This window comes from Eumetopias jubatus, unplaced genomic scaffold, assembly GCF_037043125.1.
Source record: "Eumetopias jubatus isolate StellerSeaLion01/CBP00866 unplaced genomic scaffold, mEumJub1_p1.0 scaffold_4, whole genome shotgun sequence".
Taxonomy (NCBI): domain Eukaryota; kingdom Metazoa; phylum Chordata; class Mammalia; order Carnivora; family Otariidae; genus Eumetopias; species Eumetopias jubatus.
Window position 1 is genome coordinate 168 of NW_028274810.1, and position 21,508 is coordinate 21,675.

At 46.3% G+C, this 21,508-nt stretch overlaps 1 long non-coding RNA gene across 1 annotated transcript; it reads left to right on the forward strand.

The window, feature by feature from the left end:
- The first annotated feature begins 249 nt into the window (after positions 1-249).
- LOC148164435 (uncharacterized) lies at positions 250-9,848 on the forward strand. The gene is made up of 3 exons (XR_015768110.1): positions 250-335; positions 509-670; positions 9,544-9,848. It is a non-coding gene; the product is annotated as an uncharacterized LOC148164435 (long non-coding RNA).
- Positions 9,849-21,508: the final 11,660 nt, after the last annotated feature.

Below are 21,508 nucleotides of genomic sequence, written 5' to 3' on the forward strand. Positions count from 1 at the left end.
GTTTTCATGTTATTCATTAAAACATTTTCCTTCATTCTTCAAGTATTTATTGATGACCTACTGTGTGCCAAACACCATGGTTGTGTGTTTTCAGAATATTCTGACCAGAGACAATTACCACTGTGGCACTTGGTAAAGGTTATAAGATTATTTGTTGACATAAAACTAAATTTACAGATAAAATAATGTATTATTTGCATTTATTTCCCAAATAATTTCAACACTGATTATATTTTCATTTGTAGGGGGCATTTAGTGGGTGGAAAGTTATCTTATATGTTGACCAATCCCGAGAAGCAGGATTCAAACGCCTTCTTCAGTCAGGAGGAGCAAAGGTTTGTATTCAGTCAATTTACAGAATTTTTTACACAAATTATTTTTCAAACAAGGTTGCTATGATCAGTTCTTAATTTTCGGTACTTGGTGAGATGACAATCCTTAAGTACAGATGATACAGTTGAACTACTCTGGGAAACTGATAGCTTCTTATTTCTTATTTTTTCTTTAGGTACTACCTGGTCATTCTGTACCTTTATTTAAAGAAGCCACACATCTCTTTTCTGACTTCAATAAACTGAAACCAGATGACTCAGGGGTTAATATAGCAGAAGCTGCCACCCAAAATGTGTACTGCTTGAAAACAGAGTACATTGCTGATTATCTGATGCAGGTTTGTAAGATTTTGTCCTTGATCTCCTCATCACCAGAGATAGGCTTATATATATAGGGATGTGACCACACAGCAAAACCCTTGGCTTGTTTATTAATAGCATGTTTGGCTCCAGTTCGCTTTCATTTCATTCAGTTTCATTCTACTTTCTATAATAATGAGTACATATGTAAACATTTAGCTTGGAGTTAAATGAAGCAGGTATAAAAATCTAAGTACCTCTGGGCGCCTGGGTGGCTCAGATGGTTAAGTGACTGCCTTCGGCTCAGGTCATGATCCTGGAGTCCCGGGATCGAGTCCCACATCGGGCTCCCTGCTCAGCAGGGAGTCTGCTTCTCCCTCTGACCCTCCCCCGTCTCATGCTCTCTCTCTCTTTATCTCCTTCTCTCTCTCAAATAAATAAAATCTTAAAAAAAAATTAAAAAAAATCTAAGTACCTCTAAAAGTTTTAAAAGTGCCCTCTATAATGTTGGAATATTGCTGTTCACAAATAGCCTAAGTTTTGATTTGAATGAGCAAAGAAAAATCTTTCTGATGCCAGAACACCTAAAATGCCATCAGGAATCAGCAAGGTAGGATACATGATAATAAATGTCTCACTCCAAAGGATTTCAAACATAATGGTATAGAAATAAGGGGAAGCCAAAACTTAGCCTGCTGTGTAATTTTTACTGTTTGTGTTTGGGAGTTGCTCAGGATATATAGAAAGAATGGCTAAAACATAAACAATAAAACCTTTGTCATAAAGCGGTGGGATGTACTGATTGGAATTGGTAAGCCAATACTAACTCCTAGAAACACCTAAATCACTTTTTTTAAAAACTCAAGTTTTTTTGTTCCCTGCTTTTCTCAGGGTTGTATTGTGTGTCAGACACTAGATTTCTGGAGGAATGCAGTGGGGGGAGTGGGCTGCTCTGTATTTCTACATCTGAGCTCATTATTTCCTACCTAGCTCTCAGAAGTAGAGAAAACAGAATACTTCTGTGGGGGCAAAGCAGTAGACTAGGGAAGGGAGAGTAGTGACTTCATGTTCAAGTTCATGGTCAAGATAAGCCAAGCACAAGTAAGGCTCTTGAGATAGGCCCACCCCAGTGTTCTGACCTCAGGTTAAATGCTGAGGGGGGGGCGGGGGGGAGCATTAATTAAAAAGCTGGGTGCAGTGGCTGCAGGGATCTTGGTGATGAAAGCCTTCAACATGTCCTTAGCCATACTGTTCCAATCTGGATGGTCACCGTCTACTTCTACAAACTGGTGTCATCCCAGGATCTCCATTCATCATCCTTTCTCTTCTCTGTTGGATCTCCTGTTTCTATATCCCATGTCATCCTGATCTGCTCTCATCTGGTTGAAGGTGTTCTTATAGTAACTTCTTGAGAAAGCACATGGGAGATAAACTGAGATTTTCTTTGTGTGAAAATTCTTTTTTTCTGTGATTGCATTTCTTTTATCGTTTAGATGGGCATCAAATTCTAGGTTGGAACCTATTTTCTCCTTAGACTTTTGATTGCTTATCTCCTTGCTTCTAGTGTTGCTGTTGAGTAGTTAAAGCCATTTTGATTCATAATCTGTTATATGTAACTAATCTAGTAGGAAGCTCTTTTTGTCCCTAGTTTTCTGAAATTTCAAAATGATAGGCTATCATGAGGGTCTCTTTTTATTATACTGCACATGGTAGGCCTCTTCTGGTTTGGTAACTTGTGTCTTTCAGTTCTGGGAAATCTTGAATTATTTCAATGATGATTTTTTTTCCCTCCACTTTCTGTTCTCTCTAGTACTTCTGCTACTTGTATATTGGATCTTCTTATTTCACCACTATTTTTATAATCTTCACTTTTTGAGAGGTTCCCTCAGTTCAGTCTTCTCCTTTTATCAGCTCTTCATTTTGCGATCATGTTTTTAATAATCAGGACCTTTTTAAAAGTTTTTTGAATTTACATTTTAATTTTTTAATATCTTTTTTGCTTCATAGATGTAATACCTTCTACTGGATCTCAGAGGATTTATTGATTTTTTTTTAACTTATTTCGGTATATTCTCTATCCACTAAACTGCATTTTCCTCTTTGTTTGGGTCTTTGTCTAAGCTGATTGGAAGTACTGAGCACACAGTTGGGTCTTGGCAGTTTTGATCCGGATGCAATAGTCTTTGTGGTCTAATTGTTGGGGACTGTCGTCTGGGTTCATACTTGCATATACTTCTTGAATTGTTTCAATTGCTCCAAAGAGGAATCTTCCAGTCTGCCTGAAGGAAGAATCTGGCCACCTTTTTTTTTTTTTTGAGATACAATGACATATGACATTAATTTCAGATGTTCAGCATAAGAGTTGTATGTATTCATGACTATATATGCAAAATTATCACCATACATAATGAGATTTTCTTTCTTATGATAAGAACTCCCAAGATTGAGTCTCTTCCAACTTTCAAATATACCATACAATATTAACAACTACAGTCACCATGTTGTATATTACATCCTCAGGGCTTATTTTATAACTGTAAGTTTGTACCTCTTGTTCACCCTTACCCATTTCCCCCAGCCCTCACACCCTGCATCTAGCAACCCCCAGTCAGTTCTTTGTATCTATCTCATTTGGGTTTTTTTTTATTTTTTTATTTTTTTAAGATTTTATTTATTTATTTGACAGAGAGCACACGAGCAGGGGGAGTGCAAGAGGGAGAAGCAGGCTCCTTACTGAGCAGGGAGCCCGATGCGGCAGTCAATCCCAGGATCCTGGGATCATGACCTGAGCCGAAGGCAGATGCTTAACTGACTGAGCCACCCAGGCACCCGTTTTTTATATTAGGTTCCACTTGTAAGTGAAATCATCTAGTATTTGTCTTTTTCTGACTTATTTCACTTTGCATCATGCCATCAAGGTCCATCCATGTTGCTGCAGTTGGCAGGGTTTCCTTGGCTGAAATATTTTTTTATGGCTGATTAATCCATTGTGTGTGTGTGTGTGAATTTTCTTTATCCATCTGTCAGTGGACACTCAGGTTTTCATATCTTAGCTATGGTAAATAATGCTGCAGTGAACATAGGAGAGCAGATATCTTTTTGAATTAATGTTTTTATTTCTTTTGGATAAATACATAGAGGTTGGAACTGTTGAATCATAAGGTAGTTCCTTTTTTTTAAGATTGTATTTAACACAGTGTTATTAGTTTCAGGTGTGCAATATAATGATTCAACAATTGCTCAGTGCTCATCGAACTAAGTGTACTCTTAAGGTAGTTATATTTTTAATTTTTTGAGGAAAAAAAAATAATGGCTGCATCAGTTTACATTCCCACCAGAAGTACACAAGAGTTCTCGTTTCTCCATATCCTCATCAACACTTGTCTTTTTGATAACAGCTATTCCAACATGTGTTAGGTAATATCTTGTTATGATTTTGATTTGCGTTTCTTTGATGATTAGTGACGTTGAGCACCTTTTCGTATACCTGTTGACCATCTGTGTCTTTGGGGAAATGTCTATTCAGATCTCTGCCCATTTTTTAATCACATGGTTTGGGATATTAACCCCTATCCGATAGATGATTTGCAAATATTTTCTCCCTTTCTTAGGTTGCCTTTCCTTTTGCTGATGGTGTCCTTTACTATGCATGAGCTTTTTAATTTGATGTCTCCCCACATGTTAATTTTTGCTTGTGTTTCTTTTCATTTTGGTGTGAAATCCAAAAAATTTTTACCAAGACCAATGTCAGAGAGCTCATGACGTATATTTTCTTTTAGTTTTATAGTTTCATGTCTTTCATCCGAATCTTTAATCCATTTTGAGTTTATTTTTGTGTATGGTATAAGATAGTGGTCCTGTTTCAGTCTTTTGCATGTAGCTGTCTAGTTTTTCCAACACCATTTATTGAAGAAACTGTCCTTTTCCTTTTGTATGTTCTTGGCTCCTTTGTAATTGATCGAGTATGCCTGGGTTTATTTCAGGGTTTTCTGTTCTGTTCTCTTGATCTGTGTGTCTGTGTATGTGGTAGTACCATACTGTTTGGTTACCATAGTTTTGTAATACAGTTTAAAATCAGGGAGCATGATGCCTCCAGCTTTGTTCTCCTTTCTCAAGATTGCTTTGGCTAGGGGCGCCTGAGTGGCTCAGTCATTAAGCGTCTGCCTTCGGCTCAGGTCATGATCCCAGGGTCCTGGGATCGAGCCCCGCATCAGGCTCCCTGCTCCACGGGAAGCCTGCTTCTCCCTTTCCCGCTCCCTCTGCTTGTGTTCCCTCTCTCGCTGTGTCTCTCTGTCAAAAAATAAATAACTCTTAAAAAAAAAAAAAGATTGCTTTGGCTATTTGGAGTCTTTGTGATTCCATACAAACTTTAGGATTGTTAGTTCTATTTCTAGAAAAAATGCCATTGAAATTTTGATAGGGATTGCATTGAATCTGTGGGTTGCTTTGGGTAGTGTGGACATTTTAATAGTGTTAATTTTTCCAGTCCATGAGCATGGAATATCTTTCCATTTATTTGTGTCATCTTCTATTTCATCAGTGTTGCCTAGTTTTCTTTTTTTTAAGATTTTATTTATTTGACAGAGAGAGAAATAGCAAGAACAGGAACACAAGCAGGGGGAGTGGGAGAGGGAGAAGCAGGCTTCCCGCCGAGCAGGCAGCCCAATGCAAGGCTCAATCCCAGGACCTGAGCCGAAGGTAGACGCTTAAGACTGAGCCACCGAGGCGCCCCAATGTTGTCTAGTTTTCAATGTACAAGTCTTTTATCTCCTTGATTAAATTTGTCCCTATTTTATTCTTGATGCAATTGTAAATGGAATTTTCCTTTATATTTGAAATGGCTTTCTTTTAAAAAGGGTATCGTTGGGTTTTTTTTATTCTTTAGACTGTTTAGTCCATCGTGTAATTATTGATATGATTGGATTTAGGGTTTTTTTTTTTTTTTTGCAGTTTTCAATTTGTCTTTGTTCCTGTGTTCTTTCTTTCTTGCCTTTTTTGTTGGAGGCAGGGTGTGTTTTGCTCTATGGATTATAATATACTTAACTTTTTATAGTCTAGCTAAAATGATATTGTGCCACTTCACATGGAATGTAGAAATCTTACACTCATATAGGTTCCTTTACTTCCCCTATCCTTTAAACCAGGGGCCAATAAACTGTAGCCCACAGGCCAAACCCTCTCCACTGCCTGTGTTACAAAGTTTTACTGGAACACAGCTCCATTCACTCATTTACATGTTCTCTCTTCTGCTTTTGCAGTGCAACACTGGGCTGAGTAATTGCAACAGAGACCATCTCTCCCACACAGCCTGAAATATTTAGTGTCCGGTCCTTCAACGTAAAGCAGGGGCCAGCAAACTTTCTGTAGACTTGTATATTTTCCCTTGTCTCTTACAGCTCCACAGAACAGTGTTCTGCCATAAAGCAAAACTTGCTTAAACGGTCCTATGTATTTTGAGGAAATTAAAAGGAAAAATACAGTCTTATATTTATCCTATCTGGTATCAGTTTTCCTTCAGCCCAAAACTTTGATTTGTAGTATAAGTCTGATGGGACCAATTCTAGTTTTCTTTTATTTGAGAGTGTCTATTTTACCATTATGCCTGAAGGATCTTTTTGTAGGGCATAGGATTTAGGGTTGATAGTGTTTTTTACTAACGACTCCACTTTCTGCTGGCCTCCGTTATTTCTGAGAAGTCAGTGGTAATTTGATTTCTTCTCCTGTATGCAGTGCAGTGTCTCATTTTTTCTTCTGGCTGTTTCATCTTTGATTTTCACCATTTATGATACTTCCAGGTGTAGTTTCTTTATATTAATCCTGCTTTTTCTGCAGAGCTTCTTCAATCTGTAAATTTCTCTCTTTCACCAAACTTGAGAAATTTTGACAATTACTTCTCCATTCTTTCCTGTCTATATGGGAATTTAATCACTCGTACCTTTTGATATTGTCCCACAGGTCCCTCCCTCAGGTCCTTCAGGCCATATTTACTTTCTGTGTTTTCTGATTGACTAATTCCTATTTATTACTTCACTGATTTTTTTCCTGTTATTTTCATTCTAAAGGCTCTTACAGGAGATTTTCTTATTTAGATATTAAATTTTTTTATATCTAGAATCAGCTCTTTTTTATGGTTTCTATTTTTCTACTTTTTCATTTCACTCATTTCAAGGATAAGAGCTGCTTTGGTATCATTGTCTACTATTTCCAACATCGGGGTCATGAGCAAGACTGCTTTTATTTTGAGGTAATCGGTAGCTTTACATGCAATTGTAAGAAATAATAGTTTCCCCCAGGGGATGATATCTTGCAACAATATAAGACAGTATTACAGCCAGGATATTGACCTGATGCAATCCAAACTTATTCCGATTTCCCCACTTTTTTTTAAGATTTTATTTATTTGAGAGAGAGAGAATGAGAGAGAGCACGAGGGGGAAGAGGGTCAGAGGGAGAAGCAGACTCCCTGCTGAGCAGGAAGCCCGATGTGGGACTCGATCCCAGGACTCTGGGATCATGACCTGAGCCGAAGGCAGTCGCCTAACCAACTGAGCCACCCAGGCGCCCCCAATTTCCCCACTTCTGCTTCATGTGTCTGCCACCACAGTCAAGATACAGAACAATCTATCGCTACAGCAATCATTCATTTTGCCTTTTTTTTTTTTAACTACACCCACCTCCTTCCCTTCATTCTCTTCTCCCAGCGGTCTCTTACACCTGTCAACCACTAATCTGTTGTCAGTGTCTTTAAATCTTAAATGGAATCAATATAGTGTGTAATCTTTTCGGATTGGCTTTTTTTTTTTTTTAAGATTTCATCTATTTATTTGACAGAGAGAGAGCAGGAACACAAGCAGGGGGAGTGGGAGAGAGAGAAGCAGGCCTCCCGTTGAGCAGGGAGCCTGATGTGGGATTCGATCCCGGGACTCCAGGATCATGACCTGAGCCGGAGGCAGACACTTAACGACTGAGCCACCCAGGCGCCCCGGCTTTTTTTTTTAGCAAGATTCCCTTCGGAATCATTCAGGTGTTGCTTGTATCAGTGATTTTATTACTTTTTATTGAACATTTGAGATCTACAGCTTAACCATTAGCCTATTGAAGGACATCTGGGTTGTTTCTACTTTGGGGCTATTATGACTAAAGCTGCTATGAACATTTTTTTGCACATATTTTATGTGGAAATAAGATTTCATTGCATTGGGATAAATTCCTAAGTGTGTTTCCAGAGTGGTCATATTTTACATTCCTACCACTGTTATAAGTGATCGTTTTTCTGTATCCTTATTGGCATTTGTCACTTTTTTTTAGCCATTTCAGTTGGTATGTAGTAATCTCTCATTGTGGTTTTAATTTGCAGTTCCATAATGGCTAGTCAAGAGTGAATGCCTTTGGTGTGCTTCATAAATGTCATGAGGTGTGAGGTTTTCACAGAAGGTGTGAAGTTTAGGTCACTCAGAATGTCCAATTGCTCCACCGTAAAAGAACTGTCCTCCACTTAGTTGCTTTTACACCTTGGTCAAAATTCAGTTTGGCATATGTTGGGGGTCTATTGATCTAGGTCTTTCCCTCTGCAATAGCATCTTTCTTCTTATATCTGATATTAGGTAGCGATTCCTCTTTACTCTTCTTTTTCAAGATCCTTTTAGCTTTTCTAGGGCCTATACCTTTTAAGTTTTTAAATAAGCTTATCTATATGCCTATGAAAACATCTTGCTACGATTTTGATAGGAATCACATTAAACCTACAGATCAATTTAAGTGAATTGACATCTTCACTATGTTCAGTCTTTCAGTCCATGAATACAGCATATTTAAGTCGTCTTTGATTTCCTTCATGAACATTTTGTAATTTTCAATACATATAAGTTTTAGATCTTTATTGGGTTTTTGGATTCTGATTGTTTTTTCTTGAGAATGGGTCATGTTCTTCAGATGTGGAGTAATTTGCATGCGTCTAAGTTGTAAAAACTAGATTCTGTTACGTTCCTTAGGGAATGCCATTCTGTTTGCTTACCAGGCACCTCTTGCAGTGAGTGCGGGATCAAAGCTTTAGCCTTACTTGAGCCGCCTCTGCGCATCCATGGTGAGAGGGCAAAGATTTGGGCAGATTTCATACCCGAGTGTGAGGCTTCCCCTGCTCCCTCCTGGGATTTCCCACCTCATTTTCCAGTGGCTGTGGTTTCAGGCCATTACTACATGTTTTCTGTTGTGACTTGGCCCTCATAATACCGACTTCTCCTTACAACAAAAACAAAAATGAAGAGAAATTCACTCCCTACCCAGTGTCAACCCCTTTGGTATTTGCCTGATCTCATTTCCTCTCCAGTGTCTTGGGGTAGTTGCTTTTAACATATTTGGGTCGGAAGTTGTCATCCAGGGAAGAGTTGAATCAAAAGGCACTTACTCAGTATTTTATGGTGATGCATTTTCATGTTTTCCAGTCTGCCATCTTGCTAGAAAATTTTTATCACACTTTTAATGAGGGAAAGGTCGTTTTGGGTTGGAATATGGTTGTGAGGAAGAGAATTTTAAGGGTTTTAGAGGCAATGTATGAATTTTGGCTTTAACTCCTGCTAGTTATATGTTATTTAACCTTTTTTTATCTTATCTGTAAAATAAAAAAACACCTACCTCACATGTTTAAATATTTTTAAAAATCGACACTAAGTATAAGGTGTCACTTCTTAACCATACCTTTTTACAAATGAAACCATTATCAAGATCTGAGCTGGCCCCATTCCACCTGAGCTATAAATCTATTTTTCTGATAAAAGGTGAGATTTTGTCACACAGGTTCTGTTCCCTAAATGTGATAAGTGCTAAGTAGCATACCTTAAAAGACAAATCTCAAGTTTTTTCTGGTTCAAAAGCACAGTCAAGGAAAAATGAACAGTGTTTTTCCCTTTTATAGGAATCCCCTCCTCAAGTAGAAAATTACTGTCTGCCAGAAGCGATTTCATTTCTTCCGAATAATAAGGAACCTGGGCCTGGATTATCACAGAAGAGGAAAGCTCCTACAGAGAAAAATAAAATCAAACGACCTAGAGTAAACTAATCATGTTTACTCTTTAGTCACCAAACATTAGTATTTTAATTATAAAGCCTGAATGTTACTGTCTTGGATTTGCATAGTAATTTAAAGACAAGCGGCTGTAGAAGAATTCAGCTTCAGAGTATAATGATGACCTTGCTTGTAGTTAGTTTTTAACACCTGAAATTTTAACCACTGAAATATTAACTTTTACCTGAAATAACAAAACAGATCCTCAGCCATCTTGTCATTAAACCACATTGAAGTGTGTATGGGGCTGTTTATTTAATATCCGAGGCTGTAGCTTAGTGGAAGTTTTAGTAAGGTGATGGATTTTACTTTAAAATGCCAGCTTTAATTCGTAACAATAAGGAAGTTATCAACTGGGATTTTTTTCATGTTTTCCCTGATTCTTCTCACCCCTTTCCCTCTTTTTAACAGGAGCCTGAGTACAAGGTTTGAGGAACTGAGGCTTTAAACTTAAATATGTGAGTGTATATATGTATATGCATGTTTGTACAGATCTCCATGATGTTTGCCAAGTTTGGGTGCCAAAACTTGGAAAATAATAAATAAAAGTGACTCAAATTAGTTAAGTTTTTAAATGCAAAGCATTTTGGTGTCCATTCTCTTTTTGAAGCAATAAATGATTTGTAAAATATAGCTTAAAAAAGAAATTGCTGGGGCACCGGAGTTGTGCAGGTGGTTGAACATCCGACTCTTGGTTTCAGCTCGGGTGGCTCAGGTCATGGGATCAAGTCCCAGGTCGGGCTCCGGGCTGAGCTCGGAGTCTGCCTGGATTCCCTGTCCCTCTCCCTCAGCCCCCTCCCTCCCTAAAATAACTTTTTAAACTCAAAAATCGCTAGTTATATTTCTGATGTTTGTTACTTATGTAGGCTATTATATTAGTGGGTTAAAACCCTTTTATTGGAACTACAAGATTGCATTAGCCTGTATTAATCTAAACCTAAACACCAAATGCTACATGTGTTACCACAGTCCTCTAAATGTAAAGCTACCTCATTTTGCTGAAAGGAAGAACCAGAATCAGAACTATGATTTTGATGTAAATGGCCCCATTTCATAATGACTCTTGAAAGGCAAACTCAAATGGTGAAGGGTGGAAGTTCTTATCCTAGACACAAAACCCCTCAAGTTTTTTATCGGGTCTTCCTCTGAATGGAGGGAAATAGATAACCATCCCGGCCCTTCAGTTTTTGGCTTTGAACTAAATTCACAGCTCAGGTCAAAAATTCCTACACAGCCAAAGAGATAGCATTGTCGTGTAACCATGCCCCTCCCCAAACAGAAACCCCCGACCTGGTTTTATGGGGGCCATTTTGTGTGAGTAGAGTCTTTTCACTCTTTTCCCTGGCAGCTTGTGGCAAGTTTCCCCAAATTTCATCCCTTAGATTCTTTGCAATAGTCACTACTGTTCAAAACAACTTCACGAGTGCTCTGTGAAAGTAAATGTTAGATCCTCTTTGTCCCTAGCCCAGATAAAATTACATAATGTACCATTTTCTTTTCTGCCAAGATTATGAACTGTTTTTCCAGTCAGTTCTTAAACATAGTTTATAAATTTAAGAGTCCAGATTTCACCTGCTCCTCCTGATTCTCCAGACTCTGTCAGCCATTTCCGCTTTGGCTTCCACTCTCAGACTCTAGATGCCCTAATGCCAGCAAGGCCTTACACGCAAGTAGTTCTAAGCACAGGAAGTTCTCTCATTTAGGAAGGCACAAAAGCTTTCCTTGATTACTCTTAGTTTCTCCTCAGAATTGCTCTAGTATTTTAATGTGGCACTTAAATTAGAAGCAGGGGTCCAAGGCGCGTCTGGACGCAACACCTCTTTCCTGAGGCCAGGCCGTCTGGCCCTGTGTGCGTTTAGTCCGAACTGCCATCGGCCTAACGCCAAGGAACCAAACGTTAGAGGCCCCGAGCCTTCGCCACGAACGCCCTTCCTGAGCGCACACTTCACCTGTGGGGTGTTTGTGTGAAAGCATGAGCGATAGAACTTAAACGTGACTCTGACCGACAAACAGGCCTGTAAGGAAGGCTGCTGTCTCGACCCCTCTCTTGTGTGAGGAGGTTAGCACTGCTATCCCCTGTGGGCCTGCCTGGAGACCCAGGTACCTAAGCCCTAGCACGGAGAAGCCAGGCTGTAGAGTGACCGAACCCTAGCTAACAGCAGTGGAGAAGGAACGTGCTGTAGACAGCATCACGGTTGCGGAGGGTGGCAACACTTTCAGTGTGTCTGCGTGAGGGCCTAGGAAAAGATTCCCTTGAATCACAGGGCGAGAGAAACGGCTTCGCGGAGAGGCACCGCTCGCATCAGCTCTAGGGTCACGAAGCTAGCCTTCCACCGGCACGGGTGCGTGAAGCCCTGAATTCCAGGCACCTCCATCGACGGCAGAAATCTGGGCAGATACCGTGCCTTAAGCTCCCGCCGGTCACTGCCTTAGAGGGCGCGCTCTATTGTTACTGGGGCTGAGAGCTCTGGGAACGGCCTCCCTAAAGCCCAACCGAGCGAGCAAGAGCCCGGGGCCGAAGACACGCCTCTTGGCTCGGCTCTTGTTGCTGGGCCCAGGACCGTTGCCCCGTGTGCGAGTGCAGGCCTCAAAACCAGCCCCTGACTGTCAGGAACCACACTGGAGAGCGTCCTGGCTCCAGCCGGGACAGCCGTTGCTCAGGGTGGAAACATTCTGCCTTGTGCCTGCGGCCGTGCGCTGCCAGCTAGTCCCAGACCATTTTCGGAGTGAGACTCAGGGGGCGGCAGAAGGCAGAACACGGCCCCCCGCTTGGTTCGTGAAACCGGGCCTCCGGCCCCACTTGGGCATGCAAGTCTCATTGCTAGCGGACGAACGCGAAGCAAACACAGTGTAGAGAATCCGTGCTGTAGCTGTCGCCGACCTCTCTGCGGGAGGAGGCAGCGTACGGTGTCCGGGCACGAGAGCCTTGGGAACGGGTTCCATGCGCCAAAGCCAGGTGAGAAACAGGCCGTTGCGGAAGGCACCTATCGGCTCTGCTCCTGCTACCCGGTCCAGGTACCTGTACACTGCTCCCCGTGGCTCGGGAACTCTCGCCGCTCAACCCTGACTTGGAAGAAAGCAGCCTGGAAACCAGCACAGCTGTAGCTCCCGTCCCCTCTCCACGGGGCGCGGCCACCGGTTCAACCGTGCTTGTGTGCCCAGCTGCGGAGTGGGTCCCAGCGGAATTCCAGGGAGAAAGAAGCAGGGGTCCAAGGCGCCTCTGGACGCAACAGCTCTTTCCTGAGGCCAGGCCGTCTGTCCCTGTGTGCTTTTAGTCCAAAGTGCCATCCGCCTAACGCCAAGGAACCAAAGGCTAGAGGCCCCGAGCCTCCGCCACGAACGCCCTTCCTGAGCGCACACTTCACCTGTGGGGTGTTTGTGTGAAAGCATGAGCGATGGAACCTAAACGTGACTCTGACCGAGACACAGGCCTGTAAGGAAGGCTGCTGTCTCGACCCCTCTCTTGTGTGAGGAGGTGAGCAGTGCTCTCCTCTGTGGGCCTGCCTGGAGAGCTAGGTACCTAAGCACTAGCACGGAGAAGCCAGGCTGTAGAGTGACCGAACAGTAGCTAACAGCAGTGGAGAGGGACCGTGCTCTAGACACCATCACGGTTCCGGACGGTGGCAGCACTTTCAGTGTGTCCGCGTGAGTGCCTAGGAAACTATTCCCCTGAAACACAGGGCGAGAGAAACGGATTCGCGCAGAGGCACCTCTTGCACCAGCTCTAGTGTCACGAAGCTAGCCTTCCCCCGGCACGGGTGCGTGGAGCCCTGAGGTCCAGGCTCTTCCTTCGGACGCAGAAATCTGGGCAGATACCGTGGCTTAAGCTTCCACCGGTCACTGGGTTAGAGGGCGCGCTCTACTGTGTCCTGTGGCTGAGAGCTGTGGGAACGGCCTCCCTAAAGGCCACCCGAGCGAGCAAGTGGCCGGGGCCGAAGACACGCCTCTTGGCTCGGCTCTTGGTGCTGGGGCCAGGACCGTTGCCCCGGGTGCGAGTGCAGGCCCCAAAACCAGCCCCTGACTGGCAGAAACCACACTGGAGAGCATCCTGGCACCAGCCGGAACAGCCGTTGCTGAGGGTGGAAGCATTCTGCCGTGTGCCAGCGGCCGTGCGCTGCCAGCAAGTCCCAGACCTTTTTCGGAGTGAGACTCAGGCGGCGGCAGAAGGCAGAACACGGCCCCCCGCTTGGTTCGTGAAGCCAGGCCTGCGGCCCTGCCTTGGCATGCCAGTCTCATTGCTAGCGGACGAACGTGAAGCAAACACAGTGTAGAGAATCCGTGCTGTAGCGGCCGCCGACCTCTCTGCTAGAGGAGGCAATGTACAATGTCCGTGCGCGAGAGCCTGGGGAACGGTTTCCATACGCCAAAGCCAGGTGAGAAACAGGCCGTTGTGGAAGGCACCTCACGGCTCTGCTCTTGCTACCAGGAGCTGCTACCTCTACACTGTTCCCCGTGGCTCGGGAACTCTCGCCGCTCAAGCCTGACTTGGAAGAAAGCAGACTGGAAACCAGCACAGCTGTAGCTCCCGTCCGCTGTCCACAGGGTGCGGCCACCTCTTCAACTGTGCTTGTGTGCCCAGCTGGGTAGTGGGTCCCTGCGGAATTCCAAGGGAGAAAGAAGCAGGGGCCCAACGCGCCTCTGGACGGAACACCTCTTTCCTGAGGCCAGGCCGTCTGGCCCTGTGTGCGTTTAGTCCGAACTGCCATCCGCCTAATGCCAAGGAACCAAACGCTAGAGGCTCCGAGCCTACCCCACGAACGCCCTTCCTGAGCGCACACTTCACCTGTGGGGTGTTTGTGTGCAAGCATGAGCGATGGAACCTAAATGTGACTCTGACCGAAAAACAGGCCTGTAAGGAAGGCTGCTGTCTCGACCCCTCTATTGTGTGAGGAGGTTAGCACTGCTCTCCGCTGTGGGCCTGCCTGGAGACCTAGGTACCTAGGTACCTAACTAAGCACTAGCTCGGAGAAGCTAGGCTGTAAGGTGACCGAAAACTAGCTAACAGCAGTGGAGAGGGACCGTGCTTTAGACACCATCTCAGTTGCGGAGGGTGGGAACACTTTCAGTGTGTCTCCGTGAGGGCCTAGGAAACGATTTCCTTGAATCAGAGGGCGAGAGAAACGGCTTCGCGCAGAGGCACCGCTCGCATCAGATCTAGCATCACGAAGCTGGCCTTCCCCCGGCTCGGGTGTGTGGAGCCCTGAATTCCATGCACCACGGTCGAAGGCAGAAATCTGGGCAGATACCATGCCTTAAGCTCCCGGCGGTCACTGGGGTAGAGGGCGCGCTCTACTGTGTCCTCAGGCTGAGAGCAGTGGGAACGGCCTCCCTTAAGCCCAAGCGAGTGAGCTAGAGCCCGGGGCCGAAGACACGCCTCTTGTCTCGGCTCTTGTTGCTGGGCCCAGGACCGTTGCCCCGTGTGCGTGTGCAGGCCCCAAAACCAGCCCCTGACTGGCAGGAACCACACTGGAGAGCATCCTGGCTCCAGCCGGGACAGCCGTTGCTGAGGGTGAAAGCATTCTGCCTTGTGCCAGCGGCCGTGCGCTGCCAGTGGTTCCCAGACCATTTTCGGAGTGAGACTCAGGCGGCGGCAGAAGGCAGAACACGGCCCCCCGCTCCGTTCGTAAAGCCGGGCTTGCGGCCCCGCTTTGGCATGCAAGTCTCATTGCTAGCGGACGAACGCGAAGCAAACACAGTGTAGAGAATTTGTGCTGTAGCTGCCGCCGACATCTCTGCGGGAGGAGGCAGTGTACGGTGTCCGGGCGCGAGAGCCTGGGGAACGGGTTCCATCGCCAAAGCCAGGGGAGAAACAGGCCGTTGCAGAAGGCACCTATCGGCTCAGCTCCTGCTACCCGGTGCAGGTACCTCTACACTGCTCCCCGTGGCTCGGGAACTCTCGCCGCTCAAGCCTGACTTGGAAGAAAGCAGACTGGAAACCAGCACAGCTGTAGCTCCCGTCCCCTGTCCACAGGGTGCGGCCACCTCTTCAACTGTTCTTGTGTGCCCAGCTGGGTAGTGGGTCCCTGCGGAATTCCAAGGGAGAAAGAAGCAGGGGCCCAACGCGCCCCTGGACGGAACACCTCTTTCCTGAGGCCAGGCCGTCTGGCCCTGTGTGCGTTTAGTCCGAACTGCCATCCGCCTAATGCCAAGGAACCAAACGCTAGAGGCCCCGAGCCTACCCCACGAACGCCCTTCCTGAGCGCACACTTCACCTGTGGGGTGTTTGTGTGCAAGCATGAGCGATGGAACCTAAATGTGACTCTGACCGAAAAACAGGCCTGTAAGGAAGGCTGCTGTCTCGACCCCTCTATTGTGTGAGGAGGTTAGAACTGCTCTCCCCTGTGGGCCTGCCTGGAGACCTAGGTACCTAGGTACCTAACTAAGCACTAGCTCGGAGAAGCTAGGCTGTAAGGTGACCGAAAACTAGCTAACAGCAGTGGAGAGGGACCGTGCTGTAGACAGCATCACAGTTGCGGAGGGTGGCAACACTTTCAGTGTGTCTGCGTGAGGGCCTAGGAAACGATTTCCTTGAATCAGAGGGCGAGAGAAACGGCTTCGCGCAGAGGCACCGCTCGCATCAGCTCTAGCGTCACGAAGCTGGCCTTCCCCCACACGGGTGTGTGGAGCCCTGAATTCCAGGCACCACCGTCGAAGGCAGAAATCTGGGCAGATACCGTGCCTTAAGCTCCCGCCGGTCACTGGGGTAGAGGGCGCGCTCTACTGTGTCCTGTGGCTGAGAGCTCTGGGAACGGCCTCCCTAAAGCCCAAACAAGCGAGCTAGAGCCCGGGGCCGAAGACACGCCTCTTGGCTCGGCTCTTGTTGCGGGGCACAGGACCGTTGCCCCGTGTGCGAGTGCAGGCCGCAAAACCAGCCCCTGACTGGCAGGAACCACACTGGAGAGCATCCTGGCTACAGCCGGGACAGCCGTTGCTGAGGGTGAAAGCATTCTGCCGTGTGCCTGCGGCTGTGCGCTGCCACTACTCCCAGCCCATTTTCGGAGTGAGACTCAGGCAGCGGCAGAAGGCAGAACACGGCTCCCGGTTTGGTTCGTGAAGCCGGGCCTGCGGCCCCGCTTTGGCATGCAAGTCTCATTGCTAGCGGACGAACGGGAACCAAACACAGTGTAGAGAATCCGTGCTGTAGCGGCCGCGGACCTCTCTGCAGGAGGAGGCAGTGTACGGTGTCCGGGCGCGAGAGCCTGGGGAACGGGTTCCATGCGCCAAAGCCAGGTGAGAAACAGGCCTTTGCGGAAGGCACCTCTCGGCTCAGCTCTTGCTACCCGGAGCTGCTACCTCCACACTGCTCCCCGTGGCTCGGGAACTCTCGCCGCTCAACCCTGACTTGGAAGAAAGTAGCCTGGAAAGCAGCACAGCTGTAGCTCCCGTCCCCTCTCCACTGGGCGCGGCCACCGGTTCAACCGTGCTTGTGTGCCCAGCTGGGGAGTGGGTCCCAGAGAAATTGCAGGGAGAAAGAATCAGGGGTCCAAGGCGCCTCTGGACGCAACAGCTCTTTCCTGAGGCCAGGCCGACTGGCCCTGTGTGCGTTTAGTCCGAACTGCCATCGGCCTAACGCCAAGGAACCAAACGCTAGAGGCCCCGAGCCTCCGCCACGAACGCCCTTCCTGAGCGCCCACTTCACCTGTGGGGTGTTTGTGTGCAAGCATGAGGGATGGAACCTAAACGTGACTCTGACCGAGAAATAGGCCTGTAAGGAAGGCTGCTGTCTCGACCCCTCTATTTTGTGAGGATGTTAGCACTGCTATCCCCTGTGGGCCTGCCTGTCGACCTAGGTACCTAGGTACCTAACTAAGCACTAGCAAGGAGAAGCCAGGGTGTAATGTGACCGAAACTAGCTAACAGCAGTGGAGAGGGACCGTGCTGTAGACAGCATCTCGGTTGCGGAAGGTGGCAACACTTTCAGTGTGTCTGCGTGAGGGCCTAGGGAACGATTCCCTTGAATCACAGGGCGAGAGAAACGGCTTCGCGCAGAGGCACCGCTCGCATCAGCTCTAGGATCACGAAGCTAGCCTTCCCCCGGCACGGGTGCCTGGAGCCCTGAGTTCCAGGCACCACCGTCGAAGGCAGAAATCTGGGCAGATACCGTGCCTTAAGCTCCCGCCGGTCACTGGGTTAGAGGGCGCGCTCTACTGTGTCCTGTGGCTGAGAGCTCTGGGAACGGCCTCCCTAAAGCCCAACCGTGCGAGCTAGAGCCCGGGGCCGAAGACACGCCTCTTGGCTCGGCTCTTGTTGCTGGGCCCAGGACCTTTGCCCCGTGTGCGTGTGCAGGCCCCAAAACCAGCCCCTGACTGGCAGGAACCACACTGGAGAGCATCCTGGCTCCAGCCGGGACAGCCGTTGCTGAGGGTGAAAGCATTCTGCCGTGTGCCTTCGGCCGTGCGCTGCCAGCGGTTCCCAGACCATTTTCGGAGTGAGACTCAGGCGGCGGCAGAAGGCAGAACACGGCCCCCCAGTCCGTTCGTGAAGCCGGGCCTGCGGCCCCGCTTTGGCATGCAAGTCTCATTGGTAGTGGATGAACGCGAAGCAAACAGTGTAGAGAATCCGTGCTGTAGCTGCCGCCGACATCTCTGCGGGAGGAGGCAGTGTACGGTGTCCGTGCGCGAGAACCTGGGGAACAGGTTCCACCCGCCAAAGCCAGGTGAGAAACAGGCCGTTGCGGAAGGCATCTCTCGGCTCAGCTCTTGCTACCAGGAGCTGCTGCATGCACACTGCTCCCCTTTGCTCGGGAACTCTCGCCGCTCAACCCTGACTTGGAAGAAAGCAGCCTGGAAAGCAGCACAGCTGTAGCTCCCGTCCCCTCTCCATGGGGCGCGGTCCCCTGTTCCACTGTGCTTTTGTGCCCAGCCGGGGAATGGATCCAGCGGAATTTCAAGGGAGAAAGAAGCAGGGGTCCAAGGCGCGTCTGGACGCAACACTTCTTTCCTGAGGCCAGGCCGTCTGGCCCTGTGTGCGTTTAGTCCGAACTGCCATCGGCCTAACGCCAAGGAACCAAACGTTAGAGGCCCCGAGCCTCCGCCACGAACGCCCTTCCTGAGCGCACACTTCACTTGTGGGGTGTTTGTGTGAAAGCATGAGCGATAGAACTTAAACGTGACTCTGACCGACAAACAGGCCTGTAAGGAAGGCTGCTGTCTCGACCCCTCTCTTGTGTGAGGAGGTTAGCACTGCTATCCCCTGTGGGCCTGCCTGGAGACCCAGGTACCTAAGCCCTAGCACGGAGGAGCCAGGCTGTAGAGTGACCGAACACTAGCTAACAGCAGTGGAGAGGGACCGTGCTGTAGACAGCATCACGGTTGCGGAGGGTGGCAACACTTTCAGTGTGTCTGCGTGAGGGCCTAGGAAAAGATTCCCTTGAATCACAGGGCGAGAGAAACGGCTTCGCGCAGAGGCACCGCTCGCACCAGCTCTAGTGTCACGAAGCTAGCCCTCCTCCGGCACGGGTGCGTGGAGCCCTGAATTCCAGGCACCTCCTTCTAAGGCAGAAATCTGGGCAGATACCGTGCCTCAAGCTCCCGCCGTTCACAGGGTTAGAGGGAACGCTCTACTCTGTACTGTGGCTGAGAGCTCTCGGAACGGGCTCCCTAAAGCGCACGCGAGCGAGCAAGAGCATATCTTGCAGATACCGTGCCTTTCAACAGTTGTGTTTTCATTTTCATTGGTTTCCGTGAGTTTTTTTAATTCTTCCTTAATTTCCTCTTTGACCCATTCATTCTTTAGTAGGATGCTCCCTAGCCTCCATATATTTCAGTTCTTTCCAACTTTCCTCTTGTGATTGAGTTCTAGTTTCAAAGCACTGTGGTCTGAAAATATGCAGGGAATAATCCCAATCTTTTGGTAGCCGTTGAGACTTGATTTGTGATCTAGGATGTGATCAATTCTGGAGAATGTTCCATGGGCACTAGAGAAGAATGTGTATTCCGTTGCTTTGGGATGGAATGTTCTGAATATGTCTGTGAACTCTTTTGGTCCATTGTGTCATTGAATGTCTTTATTTCCTTGTTGATCTTTTGCTTAGATGATCTGTCCACTTCAGTGAGGGCTTTACCAGAAAGTCCCTCACTATTATTTTATTGTTGTCAATGTGTTTCTTTGCTTTTGTTATTAACTGGCTTATATAATTGGCTGCTCCCACGTTAGGGGCATAGATATTTACGATTGTTAGATCTTCTTGTTGGATAGACCCTTTAAGTAGGATATAGTGTCCTTCCTCATCTCTTATTATAGTCTTTGTTTTAAAATCTAATTGGTCTGTTATAAGGTTTGCCACCCCAGCTTTCTTTTGGTGTCCATTAGCATGGTAAATGGTTTTCCACCCCCTCACTTTCATTCTGGGGGTGTGTTTGGTTCTAAACTGTGTCTCTTACAGACAGCATATCGATGAGTCTTGTTTTTTAATACAATCTGATAGCCTGTATCTTTTGATTGGGGCATTTAGCCCATTTACATTCAGGGTAACTATTGAAAGGTATGAATTTAGTGACATTGTATTGCCTGTAAGGTGACTGTGACTGTATATTGTCTGTGTTCCTTTCTGGTCTATGCTGCTTTTAGGCTCTCTCTGCTTAGGAGGACCCCTTTCAATATTTCTTGGAGGGCTGGTTTCGTGTTTGCAAATTCCTTTCGTTTTTGTTTGTCCTGGAAGCTTTTTATCTCTCCTTCAATTTTCAATAACAGCCTAGCTGGATATAGTATTCTTAGCTGCATATTCTTCTCGTTTAGTGCTCTGAAGATATCATGCCAGTCCTTTCTGGCCTGCCACGTCTCTGTGGATAGGTCTGTTGCCAGTCTAATGTTTCTACCATTGTAGGTTACATATCTCTTCTCCTGAGCTGCTTTCAGGATTTTCTCTTTGTCTCTGAGACTCGTAAGTTTTACTATTAGATGTGGGGGTGTCGACCTATTTTTATTGATTTTGAGAGGGGTTCTCTGCGCTTCCTGAATTTTGATGCCTGTTTCCTTCCCCACATTAGGGAAGTTCTCTGCTATAATTTGCTCCAATATACCTTCTGCCCCTCTCTCTCTTTCTTCCTCCTCTGGGATCCCAATTATTCTAATGTTTCATCTTATCATATCGCTTATCTCTCGAATTCTGCCCTCGTGACCCAGTAGTTGTTTATCTCTTTTTCTCAGCTTCTTTATTTTTCATCATTTGGTCTTGTATCTCGCTAATTCTCTCTTCGGCCTCATTTGTCCTAGCAGTTAGTGCCCCCATTTTTTATTGCACCTCATTAATAGCCTTTTTGATTTCGACTTGGTTAGATTTTAGTTCTTTTATTTCTCCAGGAAGGGTTTCTCTAATAACCTCCATGCTTTTTTCAATCCCAGCTAGTATCTTTAAAATCATGATTCTGAACTCTAGGTCCGACATCGCACTAATGTCCATATTGAGTAGGTCCCTGGTAGATGGTACTACCTCTTGTTCTTTTTGTTGAGGTGATTTTTTTCGTCTTGTCATTTTGTCCAGAGGAGAATAGATGAATGAGAAAACAAAATGCTAACAGGATAACAACATCCCCAGAAAATATATTCTAAACAAATCAGAAAAGACCTGAGACCAGGGGAGAAGAAAGGGAAAGAAAGAAAAAAGAGAAAAAAAACCCCAAAAAGATAGAAACAGATGAAAACAGAACAAAAATAAAACAGAACATGATCATATATAATCAGGCTAGTGCAGAGATCAGTGCCACACACTAGATTTTGGGTGTATTTTGGTCTATTAGAAGAAAGTGCCTCCTAAAATTTTAAAGAAAGACTTATATATGTACAAAATAAGGGTTGATACAATGAAGGGATGGAA